This window comes from Panthera uncia (genome assembly GCF_023721935.1).
Source record: "Panthera uncia isolate 11264 chromosome C1 unlocalized genomic scaffold, Puncia_PCG_1.0 HiC_scaffold_4, whole genome shotgun sequence".
Classification (NCBI taxonomy): domain Eukaryota; kingdom Metazoa; phylum Chordata; class Mammalia; order Carnivora; family Felidae; genus Panthera; species Panthera uncia.
The window spans coordinates 43,264,123-43,278,251 of record NW_026057585.1 but is presented as its reverse complement, the minus strand read 5'-3'; the positions used below and the strand labels follow the sequence as shown (position 1 = coordinate 43,278,251).

General features: G+C 37.8%; 1 pseudogene; it reads left to right on the top strand.

Moving 5' to 3' along the window:
• Positions 1-1,432: 1,432 nt before the first annotated feature.
• LOC125913657 (14-3-3 protein zeta/delta-like) lies at positions 1,433-2,480 on the top strand (annotated as a pseudogene).
• Positions 2,481-14,129: the final 11,649 nt, after the last annotated feature.

The window sequence follows — 14,129 nt, the reverse complement described above, 5'->3', positions numbered from 1 at the left end:
AAAAACTTCTCTATGAGAGACACTGTTAGGAACATGAAAAGACAAACCACAATATGGGAAAAAATACTTGTAAATGATATGTCTGATAATTAACTGATATGAAAATATACAAAAAACTTAAAACTCAACAATAAGAAAAGAAAAACTATTTTAAAATGGGCCAAAGAGCTTAACAGAACCCATGCCAAAGAACAAAAATAGATACCAAATAAGCATATGAAAAGATACTCTGGTCGCCTTGGTGGCTCAGTTGGCCAACTTGGCTTAGATTATGATCTCATGGTTTGTGGGTTCAAGCCCTGCATCAGGCTCCATGGTGACAGCACAGAGCCTGCTTGGAATTCTCTCTCCCTCTCTCTCTGCCCCTCCCCAGCTCATTCTCTCTCTGTCTCAAAATAAATAAATAAACTTTAAAAAAGATATGCCACATCATACATCATCGAGGCAATGAGGTACCACTACACACCTATTAAAATGGCCAAAATCCCAAACACTGACAACACCAAATGCTGGTGAGGATGTGGAGCAACAGGAATTTGCATTCATTGCTGGTAGGAATGCAAAATGGAACAGCCACTTTGCAAGGCAGCTTGGCAGTTTCTTACAAAATTAAATATGCTCTCTTACCATACATCCCAACAATGTGCTTCTTGGTATTTACCCAAATAGGTTGAAAACTTACGTACACACAAAAGCCTGCGTACAGGTATTTATAGAAGTTTTATTCATAATTGTCAAAATTTGAAAGTAACCAAAATGGCCTTCAGTAGGTGAATGGATAAATGAACTGGCATATCCATACAATGGAATATTATTCAACACTAGAAAGAAATGAGCTATTAAGCCATGAAAAGGCATGGACGAATCTTAAATGTATACTACTAAGTGCATAAAGCCATTCTGATACATACTGTATGATTCCAATTATATGATATCCTAGAAAAGGCAAAAATATGGAGACTCCAAGATCAGTGTTTGCCAAAGGATGAGGGGCAGAGGGTATAATAGGCAGAGCACAGGGGATTTTTAGGACAGTGAAACAGTTCTGAAATATACTACAGTGGTGGATACATGTCATTGTACATTTGTTAAAACCTGAAAATGTACAACTCAAGACTGAGCTCTAGTGAGAACTATGGACTTTGGGTGACAATGATGTGTCCATGTAGATTCACCAGTTATAGCAAACACACCACTCTGGTGTGGTACATTGAGTGTTGGGGAAGCTGTGAATGTGTGGGGCTGGGAGCACATGAAAACTTTGTACTTTCTGCTTAATTTTGCTGTGAACCTAAAACTGCTCTAAAAAATAAAATCTATTTTTTTTAAAGATAAACTCCTGAGAGCCTCAGCCTTACTTACAGTGCTGCCCAGAGAGCACTGAGCCCTCATCCATCCACTGCCACCCACTCTGAACACAAAACATGTGGTCATGGATAAAAATGAGCTGGGGCAGGGGACCAAACTGACCGAGCAAGCTAAACAGTATGATTACATGACAGCCTTCATGAGATCTGTAACTGAGCAAGGAGCTGAATTATCCATTGAGGAGAGGAGTCTGATCTCAGTTGCTTATAAAAATGTTGTAGGAGCCCATAGGTCTTCATGGAGGATCGTCTCAAGTATCGAGCAAAAGACGTAAAATGCTGAGAAACAACAACAGATGGATGGAGAATACAGAGAGAAAACAGAGACCCAGCTAAGAGAAATCTGCAATGATCTACTGTCTCTTTTGGAAAAGTGTTTGATCCCCAGTGCTTCACAAGTAGAAAGCAAAGACTTCTATTTGAAAATGAAAGGAGGGGCGCCTGGTGGCTCAGTCAATTAAGTGTCCGTCAGACTTCAGCTCAGGTCATGATTTCATGGTTCCTGGGTTCGAGCCCTGCATCGGGCTCTGTGCTGACAGCTCAGAACCTGGAGCCTGCTTCAGATTCTATGTCTCCCTCTCTCTGCCCCTCCCCTGCTCATGCTCTGTCTTTCTCAGTCTCTCAAAAATAAATAAACATTATTATTATTTTTTTTTAATGGAAGGAGACTCCTAGCATTACTTGCCTGGGGTTGCTGCTGGTGATAGAAAGGGATTGTGTGTGGATCAGTCACAACAAGCATACCTAGAAGCTTTTGAAATCAGCAAAAAGGAAATGCAACCAGAGCATCCTATCAGATTGGGTCAGGCCCTTAACTTCTCTGTCTTCTATTTGGAGATTCTGAACTCCCCAGAGAAATCCTGCTCTCTTGTAAATACAGCTTTTGATGAAGCTATTGCTGAACTTGATACATTAAGTGACGAGTCATAAAAAGATGGAATGCTAATAATGTAATTACTGAGAGACAACTTGACATTGTGGACATCAGATACCCAAGGAGATGAAGCTGAAGCAGGAGGAGGAAGGGAAACTCACCAGCCTTCTGACTTTTGCCTGCCTCATTCTAAAATTTACACAGTGGACCATTTGTCACCCATGCTGTCCCACAAATAATTTTTTGTTTACAATTTATGACAGGTTTATGTTACTTCTTTTTAAATTTCCATTTTTCTCATGTGGCTTTTATGTTTAACATCAAGGGAATAGAACCAGTTAACATTTAGGGAGTTATCTGTTTTCATCTTGAGTTGGCAAATATGGGGATGTGGAATTTTTATACTAGTTATAAACGTTTGGCATAATACTTGGTACATTGTGGTCTCACAAAGGCCAGATTAAAACTGCTACCATGTCTCAGCGGAGAAAACTGCCTACATACTGGTTTATCCTGGTGGGGAATAAAAGGAATAATTGGCTCTATGGGGTGCCTAGGTAGCTCAGTCAGTTGAGGGTCTGACTTCAGCTCAGGTCATGATCTCGCGGTTCGTGAGTTTGAGCCTCACGCCGGACTCTGTGCTGACAGCTCAGACTGGAGCCTGCTTTGGATTCTGTGTTTTCCTCTCTCTCTGCTCGTGCTCTCTCTCTCTCTCTCAATAATAAACATTAAAAAAATTAAAAAAGTAAAAAAAGTAAAAGAAAAAAAAAAGGAATAATTGTTTCCAGACACAGTTATAGTTATTGTGGGTACTTTAAGGTTTGGAGCACTTACAAGGCTGTAGTAGAAATGGGTATCCCATGGATTTTACATGTTGAACCATGTGTAACTGTGGAATACTCATTCTCAGTGTACACACCTTGGACTATAGTTGCAGAAGTGTTCCTTTAGTCGCAGACCAATTTACTCTAGATAAAGGCAGAAACAGTTCATATTCCATTATTTGCAAAGTTACCTGCTGTTTGCTTTTGTTATATTTGCTATACTCATTTTATTTGTACATAAATGTTTTAGGCAACCTAAGAACAAATGTATAATAAAGATGCAGTAAAAATAAATTGCTTAATTCCATTACTTTATGTATTTCAAGAACAGCAGCAAAACAAAAATCCCATGTATTTAACTTTTTTAGGATTTTTTTTTTGCTTTTGTGATTTCTTTTGGGGGGGGGGGGGGGGGGGGGGAGGCGGGAATACTTGCCTAACATGCATGGGCTGTAAAAACAGTTAACAGGGAAATAACTGAGATGATGGCTAGGTTTGTTTAATGTCCTATGAAATTTTCATGAACAATCTAAGTTGTTAAGAACAAGTGTGTTAAATTCATGTAAGCGGAATAAAAGTTTTATGAGTGGACTTTTCAACTACTTTCTCTATACCATTTCATGCCAATTAGTCTTTGGTTCTGAAACTTCTCTAAAGGAAATTGTTGGAAATTTTTGGAAATTCTTTCCTTATTTCCTCTTGGCAGCATATGGGCTTTTACCAAGTTTAATACAAAGTTTATCATAACAACAACAGCAAGGTATAAACTCCTCAGGACAAAGAGAAGAGGAAAGGAAACAAAGTTTTGGAAGATGGAAAAAAGATGGAACAAATAGCGACTGACTCAGTATGGCAGAGAAAGGTGAAGCCCAACTACGTGGAAAGAGAGATGCCAAGGAAAAGTAAGCATGCTTGTTCTGCTAAACTCTAGAAAGATTCAGGAATTAGAGGTACCAGGTGACTTTGAAGACTAAAGGGCAAGGTAGTGTGAGCACAAGAGGATGGATTTTTGAGTCTGTAATGGGAGTATTCAGAGTTTAGTTGTCCTCCCCTAGCCTATATCCCCAGTCCACCAAGACAAAATAGGACATTACTCTAGGTGGAGATTTACTCAGAAAGGCTCTGGTTTGGGGGACACTATGAGAAAGACATGCAACCCAGGATACAGAAAATCTTCAACAAAAGAAAGTATCCCCAGGGTAGAGATGAAGACAGATCCCAAGAAAACTATGGTATAGTAGACTTAGAAAGTAGTCAGTTAGTTATATTGGATCAGCAAGATGGAAAATCTAGGAGGGATGTTTCCAAGGGAAACAAGTGGAACTCATCTATTACCAATGAGATCTGACAGTAAGAAGAGGAGCTTTAGTGCTTAGAAAGAAAGCTTGGGCTGAATGAGCAACATGTACATGGAAAACTAGACAAAAATAAACAACATGATAGTTAACTTTGGGAAAAACAGTGAGCGTTTTTAGTGTTGTTTTTTTTTTTAAGACAGAGAGAGCACGAGTGGGAAGAGGGGCAGTGAGAGAGGTGAGAAAGAATCCTAAGTAGGCTCCACACTGTCGGCATGGAGCCCAATATGGGGCTCGATCTCACAACTATGAGATCCCGACCTGAGCCGAAACCAAGGGTCAGAGGCTTAACTGACTGAAACTCCCAGGTGCCCCAGTGCAATTTTATTTTTAAACAGGCATTCAAAAACGTAATACTCTCAGATGAAAGTTATTTTGTTTAAAGTAGTCACTTTGAGATTCAGTCCCTGTTCAACACTGCTGCCATTTTTATTACTATACAACCTATAATACATTCTTCCGTATAACTGCAGTAATAATGAATTTTCTTCCAATGAAAATGAAACTTATTTTGCAAATCAGTAGTTATTAGTCACCAAATCTAGTACCAAGGCAAGTGAGTCAGCAGAGTAATATTTCTACTGTTTTGTAGCTTAAATAGTTTTTAATAAAATTCCTGAAAAGGAGCTCCTCAGAGTTTTTTAAATGTAGTAACTTTAAACCTACTACTGTTTTGATATTGTAGTCCTTACTTATTTTTATATATCATTTTAGGAATGTTTGTTTGGTTTTAGTCTCAAATCCCACCCCCTCCCCTACATTTTTCAGTACTTTGTAAAATGAAGACACATGATGGGCACTCAACCAATGTCTATAATGTTGAAACTTCTCTGCCTTTCTTTCTGTAGGAGGCAACCAGCAATCAGAAAGAGACATAATAAAAACCACCTGGGTAACTCCAACCAACTCAGAACCTCTAGATTGAAATTAGTGGTTCCATTTCCATCAAAAAAATCTTTTTTGTTTGTTTCTTTTCTTCCATTTTTAGAAGCAAAGACACCCATTCAAATACCTGGTGAAAATTTCTAGACAGGTCTGGGTTTCCAGTTCCAGAAAACTAAGATAGAGTTGCTGGAATATTATGCCCAGATTCTCTTGGCTTTACCTCCTGTACAAATAAATCCATCCACTGATGTGCTTGGCAAGGTAACAAAAACAGCCGCAGGGGAGGCGAAACCCATCCTGGCACAGGCTCTAGGTTGATTCCCTTTGTTAAGGACTCTCCTCTTTCTAGCATGTGGACCCTCCTAGGTTGACAGGAAGAGGCCAGGCAGCAATGGGTGGAGGGAGAGGAGAGTCAAGCACACTGACCCTTGATTGAGCTCTGCTCCCAGCTGTCCCCAACTTCTGAAATATGGTAACCTTTTCCACGCTTGCCCTGGAGATTCCCATGGGAACAGTAGAGTTCCTGAGCCACAGTTCTACAAATGGCAAGAGATGTTACAGGTTCAAATAACCCAGAGATGGGAGGGAAAGAGGAAGGGAAGAGAGAAGAAAAAGAGGTCAAGGAAAAAAAGAATCGACTGGGAGTGATAAAAGAGACTACAAGGACAGATATGAGAAGATCAGATAACTAGAAATTAGGTTTTTTGGTTTTTTTTTCCATTGGGAAAATAGAGAAAGGGAAAGGAAATAGCAACAAAAAATTTCTGAAAATTCAGGTGAATTCTGCCAGTCACAGGAGGATTCTTCCAACCGTCTTTTATCCTCAGCTACTCTCAAGGTAATGTGTCACACCTGTGCCTAGGTTAGGGCTTAAGAGCATAGACTTTGGAGCCAGATTTCTCTAGATCTACCACTGTCTAGGTATATGGCAATTATTTCACTTCTCTGTTTATAAGTTTGCTCATCTGAAAAATGGAGATGATTACAGTGCCTACCATATGGGATTACTGTGAAAATTAAATATGTTAATGCATGTAATAAAAGAGTGTTGTATAGTATATGACATATAGTGCACACTCAAATTTTACTTGTTATATTTTGATGGTACCAATGAATAGCTTCTGACAATTAAGTCACTTGGTGGAGGTAACCCAATTCACCACGCATATTCACTTATTTATAAGTTTTCATTAGAGGTATTCATTAAAAGGATTGCTCATACTTTTCTGATCTTGAAATACCTATGTTTACCTCCTTATCTCAACCTATCAAAACGTAGCATTCTTCAAGCACCTGTCAGTTTCACAACACTTATGCCAACCTCCCCCATGACAACCATTCTTGATGTCACCTGTGAACTCTTAACAACATTTAACATTTGTAAGTTTGGCACTTAGCAGTTCATATACCAGCATAATCTATATAGTGTCTTCTAAAGCTAGATGGATGGATAGTAATAGTTACAGATTAGCTTCTCATAGCCTTCCTTGTATTAGGAAGGGAAAAAGAGGATGGTCAAAGAATATACGTAGAGACATCACAGAAAAGTATTTCTTATGTCTTTGTCCGCTACAAATTATGCAGGTCTCCAGTGCTGAAAGACCCTCCCTTTTTTGAGAATCTCTTGAAGGATGAAGTCTCCTTGAATGGTGGTGGGAAGGAATAAGTGATATGGTATGAGTTGCAAAGGGAGGCAGAAATATCCAGAATAACTCAACTATATCCTCAGTCCATAATTATAACTGTTAAAAGATGTCACCAAATGGGCTTTGAAGTCAGAAAAGGGATTCTTCCTTGGCCTTCTATTTACTTGCTGTGCAATTCTGGAAAATTTATGAAGCTATATGAGGTTCACTTTCCTCATCTGGAAAATTAGGGAAACAATGTCTTCATTATAAGATAGCTGTAATATTTAAAGAACTTACTATGATGCCAGAGGCACCTGGGTGGCTCAGTTGGTTAAGTGTCCAACTCTTGATTCTGGTTCAGGTCATGATCTCATGGTTGGTAAGATGGAGCCTTGCACTGGGCTCTGTGCTGACAGCGTGCAGTCTGCTTGGAATTCTTTCTCTCCTTCTCTCTCTGCCCCTCCCCCACTCACACATGTTTTTCTCTCTCTTTGTCTCTCTCTCTCTCTCTCTCAAAACAAATAAAAATAAACTTAAAAAATAAAAGAACTTACTACAGTGCCTGGTCAAGTATGCATTCTACAAATGTCATTTCCTTTTCTCTTCCCAAGAATCAGTGGAGGCAGAAAACACCAAACCATTCTTGAACCAAGTAATTCCAACTAGTCTACTGCCAGTCAGTTTTTCACAGTGTGTCTTTGTAAATTTGAAGCGCCCCAAGAGTCACGTTAGTCATAGCTGTGACTAAATTAGATACTCTTCTGAAAGATCATGGTCCCAGGAGCATATTATCTCAGCAGGCAGAATTAAAAACCACATCCACAGTAAGCTGGAGGAATAAAAGAAATAGGTCACAAATAGTTTTTTTTTTTTTTAATCCACTGTCATAGTTTGTTTGCTTACATGCTTTTTAATTGTTTGCCAGGCCTTCACATGACTTTGGTCAATTTTCACCTGTTCCTATAATGGAAGGGAAATAAAGAATTCAAAGTTCTAAAGTATTTTTTTAATGGGAAATTCTTTCTGAACTGAGATTTATTTCTCATATCATATACTGGAAGATACTTGTGAACTAGAGGAACAGAAGAAACCCTTTAAATACAGTGTTAATGTTTCCTGTACTATTCACTATAACTCTGTCAGAAAGGCAATCCTTTATTGCCCCAAATGAAGGTGGTATATATGTGGTCTTTTCTATCTGTAGATGGACAAAATTAATACTTATAGTCAAACTCAGAGAAAACGGTCATTAATAAAACTAGTAAGATTCAAGATATGTGAAAGTCAGTGCATGGCTTGCATGGCCTAGAATCAGACTGACAAGCATGACCCCTATAGCCAGAGTAGTCAGCATGAGCAGAATAAAACACAGTGAAGTGACTGAGACTGTGACCAGGCAGAGAGGTCCCTTACAGGGGACCTGTGATCTATGTTATGGTGTATGCATCTAAAAAACATACAACCTTGCCAGCAGAAGGGAGTGAAAAGGGCCCTGCAAACATAATTCATAAAGGTATAGATACAGAGAAAAATGAAAGAAGCATAGTAAATGCAGGCCAGAAACAAGAACAGCCACAATAAATGCTGCAGGAACAGAAAAGATTCACAGAAGTGTTGCCCCTATAGGAAGAGAACCTTCATTCATTCATTCATTCATTCATTCATACAACAAATATGTATTGAGCACCAACCATGTGTTAGATAAATAAGGTTACAAAAATGAAAAAAACAATCCTTGCCTATAAGGAATATAGTGAGGAAAGAAACACATCTAGTTAGCATTAGGAGGAAGGAACTCTGGGAATGCCTGGGAGTATGTTATATTTTTCCAGAAACTAGATGTCTAAGGACTTTTCTTAGCAGACAAAAAAGAGGTGGGTTCTAGCAAGAAGGAACAATATGTTCAAAGTTTCAAAAATTTAAAAAAGTAATCAATTTTAGGGGAACCTAAATTGGCACATAATGGCTAGAATATGATATGCAATGGAAGCTATAGTAGATAATAAAGCTAGACTGAAACATAAAGGCTACAATCTGAAGAGCTTTGAATGTCAAACAAAGAAGTTTAGGTTTTAATTTTTATAGCTATTGAGGAACAATTAAAATTTTCAAGCAGAGGAGTAACAACATCAGATTTTCAGGGTAGAAATGTCATTCTGGTAGAAGTGGAGATAAAGAAGGACAAGGACAGCAGGGAGGATACAACAGTAGTATAGGGATGTTAAGTATAGGGATGTCAAGAGCTGAACCCAATAAGAAGTAGAGGGATGAAAATGAAAAGAAGGAAAGTTTTAGGCAGCAAAATTGATAGTGTGTTTGCGCAAAGGAGAGTGAAGGATCTAAACAAAGTCCATATTTCAGGCATGGGCAACTGGTGGTACCTGGGGCTGTTCACCAAAGTAGGACATACTGGAGAAAGAGCAGGTTTCAGGAAAGACAATGAATTAGTTTAATTTTCAGTACACTATATTTACATGCTTTTGTGACAACTAAGTGGAAAGAACATATAATTAGGTCTATGAAGAAAGAAATCTACATGACATAGAGGGGTAGGAATTGAAATAAGCCAGATAATGAAGATACTAAGAATTGAAAAGAGGATGGACCTACCTGTACTAAAGTCAGAGTTCTTATTAAAAATGAAACAAAACAAAGTGAACGAACAAAAACAAAATTCACGAAGTATGCTCTGACTAGATAACACTGATGGAGGACTTAATAAAGGATATTAGGTGAAGGAATCTCAAGGCTAAGGAATAAAGCCCGCCAGTTTCTCCATCAAACCCCACCAACACCAGGAACTTGACTTCACTGAAATCACTGAAATCAGCCAGTGATACTCATGTCTCAGAAACCCTACAAATACAGGAAAATTATCACCACTCCTGCTCCTACCACCTTCACCAGAAAAACCGTAAGCTTCATTTACAGCATCTCACTCAAAAGCCTAAGTCAAGGGTAACTTAAGTGCAAGGGAAATTTGGAATTTAAGTTATGATACATCCCTTAGGGAAGAGGAAAAAAGGGGGGCTCAAACTAGACCAAAGTGAACAATAGAACAAATGGATCAGAGAGGAAAAAAAGGGATTGTACTTTTGAGACAGAAAGAGATTTGTAACTCTATGGAGGGGGTTAGTGAACATAACAATAAAAACAATCTATTCAATCTATTCAATATGACTTGATCTAATCAAATCTATTTTATCAATTATTATATGCCACACACTCTATATACACTATTTCTAAGCTTCATAAAAATGCTTTATGGCAGGTGCTACTATCTCCATGTTATAAATGACAAAAGAAGAATCACCGAAGTGAAACAACCATTATCACAGAGCTAGTAAATGGCTAAGCCAAGACTTGAGAGTAAGTGAGTCTGATTTCTTACCCCCTCTATGCTCTTCTGTCAGAATGTTATCTACATAGAATACCTGTAGTTAGGTAAACATTTATATATGAGTAGTGTCATAAATTTATTTACACTTTAACTGTAAATTTTAGGTTTTTTTTTTTTCCTAAACAATTACTTTGATTCTACAAACCACAGTCAGCAACATCTGTCTTGGATACTACTGTAAAAAAATGTCTAAGCCCAAGTGAATGCCAATGAACAAGAAATCAAGAAATGTTTCCATTCAGAGATGGCCACAGGGTAGACAATGTCACACAGGTGACTCTAGACATGGAGGTACATGGAGATTTGGCCTAGGAAGGCTATAGAACTACATCCTCCTATGAATGGGAACATTGAACCAGGCCATCATCCCACTCTTTTGTACTCCTACAACAAAGAAGCTTTTTCCTGACCAAGGAAGGCCCTTCTGATAATACACAATAAAATGGTCCTGCCATTTTTAAAACTTCCAACAAGTTTATCATCAGAATATATTTTTACCTTCTGAACCTGCATTAGTTTTTTTCTGCCAAAGAGTTAAAAGATATACTTCTGTGTTCTGGCTGAAATATAATTTTGAGAAGGTTTATGAAAGGTCATGAGAGTAAATCCACATGTGGGAGAATATGAAGGCAGCAAGATAATTCCCTGGTCTGATTCTGACACATTTAAATTTTTCTAATCATCCTTGAAGATTTCAATAATGTGGACTTATTTCTGTATAATGTGTGTGTGGTAAAAATGATTCAGTTCACATGAACAACCCTTTCTTTATTATCAAAATAAAAGCATACTTGATGTGCCTCTATGTTTATTGCAACATTATTTACAATAGCCAAATTATGGAAACAGCCCAAGTTTCCATCAACTGCAGAATGGATAAGGAGGATGTGGTATATACATACAATGGAATATTATTCAGTCATAAAAAAGAATGAAACCTAACCATTTGCATAGATCTAAAGAGTATAATGCTATGCGAAATAAGCCAATCAGAGAAAGACAACTGATTTCACTCATATGTGGAATTTAAGAAACAAAGCAAAGGAACAAAGGAGAAAAAAAGAGACAAACCAAAAAAACAGCCTCTTACCTATAGGGAAAAACAGATGGTTACCAGAGGAGAGGTGGAAGGAGAGATGGGTAAAATAGGGGAAGGGGATTAAGAGTACACTTATCTTGAACACCGAGTAATGTATGGGACATTACATTTATTTTCTCTCTACTTAGAGTGCTCTTAGCCACCTCTCTGCATGACTGCCTTTTTCTCAGCCTTTGGGATTCATCTCAGATGCTGCCTGCTCAAAAGGCCCTTCCTTTATCACCCTATCCCTGATGTTCTACTCCCTGTCTTCAACATCGCCTAAACTCTCCGTTACTTAGACATTTCAACAATAATACCTGGACATTTCTCCTGAAGTACTTATCTCAATAGATTTATTTGTGTATTTATCTGTTTATCACCTCTCTCACCCAATAGAATACAGATCCATGACAACAGGGATATCACATATTTGCACTGTTGCATCCTCAGTACACCTGGCAAGTAGCAGTCACTCAATAAATGTTCACTAATGGAATAAATGAAGCAATGAAAGAAAAGAATCAGTGTGGTTTGTGCTATGCACCCTTCCTTAAAGTTGTGTAGCTTTTTATTCTATGCCACAGCTTATTATCCTAGTCACAGCTAATAAATGTTCTTATACTTCCTGGTTGGTTTTTAAGCCCTGTTTCTTCTATCAGTAAGAACATCTATCCTGGTTTGACTCTTTTCCTCAAGGCTTGCAACTCAAAAGCTACTGAATCCCTATTCCACCCTCAGCTGTTTGGAGAACTTGGGAATTTATTCTATGGTCTACCCTTTGTGCCAGCTAGAATTTAATGCACTCTGTGATGTGATCTGTTACTTCAACGTGGCCATTGTTAGTCACTGGCAAGGCAGTAAGACTTCCCCAAAGTCATTTCATATGTAGCCTTGGTGCCAAAAAAATGTCTCAGGAGTGCTGAGGAATTATTTCAGAGGCTCCTTAAAGCCACAGATTTGGGAGTACCTTGCTTATATATTCTGAATAAATTAGTTCCTTGGGATATGAAATTATCTAACAATGAAAATACAGATTTATTCATACAGGTAAGGATTTTTCTTTTCAATAGCTGGGCAAGAAATTCCTTTTCATAAGTCCTACTCCCTTAAAAATTAACCACTGTGCCCACAATACCAACTATGAAAATTCCCATCAGGTAATTATAGCTTTAAAAAAATCTCAAATGTTATGAGGGAGAAGCTAAACTAAAGAGTGCAGAGCAGAGAATGCAGAGCAGAGCATTCTTGTGCATGTGCTTAATGGCACTTAGGGGCATGGCTTTTCATGTAGTATAAAGCTTATTTTCAAAATAATTTCCTTAATTGTACTTCTACCTGAAGGGACAAATTATATTTGATAAATGATCTTCTTGTGCAAAACATCCCAGGATAGGTATTCAATATCATATAGCACTCACTCTCATGGTATCCACTCTTTACAAAATAGACTAAAACAGTATTTGAAAGAAACACCTCCTCATCATGGCTGAGAGTGATTTTAAAATGGCTATCAGACAACCAAAATCTGTTCTTTCTAAAGAAACTCAGTGTTTGCTATGTAAGATAAACATTCAAAGTTGCTAATCATAAGATACATATTCTTCAGGTACATAAAATCCTCATTTTTTATTTAAGTATGTTTGTAATGGATAACAAGTGTTGTATACTTTACGATTAAAATATACAATAATGATTTCCAGTACTGTCACATCAAAACATCCCTGTCCTTAGTCTAGCTACTGTGAAAACACAACATATATCTAGCCTAAAAACTAAAAATCACTTAAGGCCTTTTGTTCCTCAACCCCCACATGTCCCCAATCATTTACTGACCCCTTAATATTCCAAATGCAGTTGCAATTCACAGCAGTGTGTGTGCATGTGTGTGCACGTGTGTGTGTGTGTGTGTGTGTGTGTGTGTGTGTGTGTGTGTGGTGTCTGGCTGGATAATGATGAGCTAAGCTTAATTACATCATTAGGCAGGAGGCCGCAGATCTCCTGCTGCCTTAAGGGACTGATTGGAATTTTAAAATATTATTTTCACTTAGTGGAATTTAAATTAAATAAATAAGTTCCATTAAAAGAGAACCATGGTACATTTGCTGTTGATTTTTGTCCGTTTACAATTGTGCTAGAGGCTGAGGTACCCAAAGCGGTATACAGTTATCATCTTACAAACTCATAATTACACCCTTTAAAATATAACTGACAAGACTTTTTCTGTTGTGCCAGAATAAACTTATTTTTTAAAGTATCTTCCTTTTATTTCACTTCTAATATATTTCCCTAACATTATTCTGTACCTCCAAAATTACTGTTTAATGTAAGTCATTACTGTATGATGAATGTGTTCTGTTTTTTTACATTTTTACATATTTATTTCATGGTGCCATTTATGGCCCTATCCCGCCAACCACTGCAATCTGAAGAACACAGAGAGCTAACATTTTTTGTTCTGAGTTATTTCTAGGTAAGTCATGAGAAAGGTGAAAAGACAGGAGAACTTAGAAATCTGACTTTTGGTCCTGAAAAGCTGAAAGCATTAGATAAGTTCCCTTAGTACTCCCATTCAGAGTCAGACTACTTCTCCTTCATGTAAGCAAGGTTATAAAATTGTCTCTATCCTTCCTAATTAAAGACCTGAGAAACATGAATTTTAGGTTACTTAGAGAGTGGGGTCGGGTTTGAGGCACCACAGGCCACCCAAGGAAAATC